Raw genomic sequence first — 3,861 nt, 5'->3', positions numbered from 1 at the left:
CCAAATTTAAACTAATGACACATTACCTCCTTCAAAATACACAAGAGGAGGAACCACTTGACATTTAAGTTGAGTATTTTGAAAGCTGGAAAGTGATTTCAAAAACTGCTTTCAAAATATAATTTACGGGTTTTAAATTTCACTGGATTTGTTAACAAGCCTACATGCATAAAGTTCTGGACCACCTGAAGAATAAGAAGTAGAGGGGATTTACTACCATGATACGGGCATACATATTAGGTAAAATCAGACTTTTAATCATTTTTTGACATTCATTACTCCCTTACTCAATTAATTTGTTAACTTTTGATACCGACTTAATTATAGAAGAAGCCAAGTTCACGAATGTGACTGCTGCGATGACCATTTTTAAACCTACAAACATAGAGTCAATTTGCATTTTTCATTGATATCATCCATACTCTGGGTTTAACCTGTGGTGTACAACTTCTCCGCTGGCATAATCTTATTGCATTGGTTTGTGTAATTACGCAACCCTTTAAAGTATGGCAGACCGTCGAGCTTTCCTTAAATACGGAAGGATAAATAGTACTTGGACATAATAAGTAATATCGATGTACAGAATAGCCTGTGGAGGGTGGACGACTGGCACGGCCCAAATATCATGCCACCTTAGCAGAAGCACAAAGACGGAGTCATAAGTGTCTGTAAAACCATAACGAAGAGTTAAACAAATACTTCTAGTAGGATACAATCATCCTCGCCTTTTGAGCGTCGTCCTTGGAGCTCCCATTGGTTAACTTCCCTTGTTGGCCATCACAGTGGCCGGTGCTGCCAGAAAAACCTACACTAATCAATCGCATTAGTTGTTGAATTCACGTGCAGCTGTTAAGAAGTTTGACTCCAATGTCACTGCTCCCCATGTCAATCCTACTGGATTTGGAGATCCAGCCTGTTTGGGAACTCGGGTCTAAAAGCGGTCATTTAATGAAATCCGGGATTTAATATTAATTTCGCGGAGATAAGCTGACGCGTCCATTCCCCCTGTCACTTTATTCTCACTCCAGTGCTGCTCAGCCATACACTATCTGGCTTCTATCATCTAGCAGAGAGGTGGAGGAGATAACCCGCGGTCACTTAACTAGCATATCTATAGGAGTACCGCAAACAGCTTCGCAACATCGATTGGGCTTTTAATAACAATCTTACAGAACACAGTACTTGAGAACTTACCGAAGGTAGATGTTATTTTCAATCCTTCCGTAAGGAGTCATCACATATTTTCCTATTCACGTTAGGGCTTATTAATAGATCTCAAGGTAGCTGTCCCATGTCATCGAATTCCACCTTTTGTCTCCTTAAATACACTGCCTCAAGTCGTCCCTGAAGTCGAAAGAGGTTGCAATACTACGAAATAGAATGCATCACCAGAGTACATATGGAATTAGGGACCGTCGGCAAGGCCCAAGGTCATGGCACCAAGTGGAATCACAAAGACCGGGCCTTACATGCCCACGAACCCGTAACGAAGAGTTAAACAAGTGTTTGAAATGCAAAACTTTCTTAGTTCTTCAGTTTTGGAGTACTCAGATATTTGGTAATTCTATTCGTTGTTCTCTGGGTTTTGAAAAGCAGCAATTTTAGCACTTTATCCAACAATCTCCATTTGTCATGGCATTCGTTAGGTCTCTTCTAAGCACAATGCAACATTTTTGGTCTTACTAACAAAAAACACATTTACATATCAGGCAGTACTGATTTCAGGAATCACGCTTACATTAAAGCGGGAAACAGTCGGTCTGCTCTATATGATTTTATGATCAGAAATTGAGAATTGACAACTTTTCACTACTAAGCACTATCATACCAAAGACTTTCTTTTTATCTAGGTGAAACGTTTGTTTCGGGGCTTCAACTAAAAGAAGATTCGCAGATCACCGTCCCCTACCAAGCATCCCACTGAACAGGATTCCCCGTTGGGCACATTGGCCCTAGGCCCTTACAGTGATATGGTTACAACTCGTTCGCTATAAACGAACCTGAGATGCACTTCAAGGGCAGTAGTGTTAGCATTGTTGGCATTCCTGATATGACATCGACGATGGCAAAATTGAAACCTCCTCAATCATCTTGCATTTTCTGTGTTTCATTTCACACCTTAATTCGCTTCCAAACTGCAGATTACTAAGCGTGTAGGAAAGCGCTATTTCGAACCTCTGTGGCTAACTATGTTAAGGTGTTCAGCAGTTGTGCGGTGAGAGAGCTTCCCATGAAACGGCAGTCTATTAACCGTCACGATACCATTCAAAACAACCTCTTGCAGTGGCCGAGTGTGTGGCCCTCACTGAAAGCCTAAAATATGCGCAATTCGGTTAATATATCAGTTGTTTTATCTGAATAATCTTCAAAATTGAAATCAAATTTATTGCCTATTTGAAAACCAGTCGCGAGATATATGCCAATCAGTAGAAGAGATGTAGGTATCGAAACATTAAGCTAGAAGTGAAAATTTAGATGTGGAGACTGGAATTCAGTCACAACGTACAATTAATCTCTCACAAAAACATTGGAAGGGATGCATAATCTGTTCAAAAGAAGTCGTTTAATATTTTCGCCACTTCGGACCCCTACGCCTGGTTCTAGACTCTCGAATTTAGAAGACTGGCTGGAAAATGCAACATGTGATATGAATAAGTGGAATTTTGCTACTGATCAAGAATTCTTGAGAGAATTGGCGCCTGCTTGATCCTGGCGGACCAATGGGGCCTCCTCAATCATGCCTTTGATTCAGTCTGATGTATTCAAGCAGACGTGAATTGCATAGCCGGCCCTTTGCCTTCGGCACCGTCTTCAATACTTCCCGTTAAGTTTAACTATTTGTACGGAATTTCTGTCAAAACTTCTTTAATTTGCATGAACACTTCTTTCTTGCATCCCAACTGCGGTGTTCTTCAAAAGGACGCGTTCCATTTTGATTAACCACTATTGGCTGTTCATGGATCTGTGCATTAGAGACCAAGTAATCTGTTAATAAGATGACCTTTATCACCCGAAATCCATCTTCACTGCAAGAGTGTTGGAATATAGGCCAATGAAGCTGCACTAGGCCTTCAACTTGGCAGACGTCAGGTTGGCTGCCATTGCCGTAATACACTTTTGTCCGCCATAAAATTGACATTGGTATTCAAGCGCCGGGTTGAAAGTTTGTCTCAGCTCTTCCTTCCTCCGTGGTGGGTACTCTCGATTTTTTTGGGTTGACATTTCCAAAAATGGCAAGAAACTCCTAGCTAATGCTCTTATTCCGCTGCAGATAAGTATTTTAAATGGCCAAGTGACAATAAACTAGTGGACGGTTGCCCTGTACGCGAGACGACAGTGATCTGGGTATAAATCGTCATCCTGCAGCTGGACGCCCTTAGTGAAAGCTTTGAATAACCAGATTGAAGTGCCCCAAAGGGATTTTACAACACAATAAAGATAAATAAAACCAAAATCCCCATTTGGCAACTTGACGACTTTGATGAAATGAGTATTTTTCCTCTTCAAATGGACAAATATTTAGCTTCATTTTGACCTTTAACATTGAGCAACGCACTGGAATCCGTATTTTTATAGCTAGAGAGTTTATCTTTGCTGAAATCGAACAATTAATATCAGCATTGTTTGCAGCAAACAGGATGCAAGGCTGGTTTTCTCTTTCACTCAAACTCTTCTTCATGACCTTTCAAGGGTACCTGCGTTGTCTCATGGATTACTGACATCCGTGACATTAAAAGAGCCTCCAAATTCGGCCTCTCATCATAACGTAAACACATTAAATTCATTCTTCTTAACACTTGCATTCTTCAGACGAGAAGACTAGCGAGTCATATGGTTTGAATTACTGTAAAATATTGTTAT

The sequence above is a fragment of the Echinococcus granulosus genome (genome assembly GCF_000524195.1).
Source record: "Echinococcus granulosus chromosome Unknown EG_S00030, whole genome shotgun sequence".
Taxonomy (NCBI): Eukaryota; Metazoa; Platyhelminthes; class Cestoda; order Cyclophyllidea; family Taeniidae; genus Echinococcus; species Echinococcus granulosus.
This window is presented reverse-complemented; position numbering follows the sequence as displayed.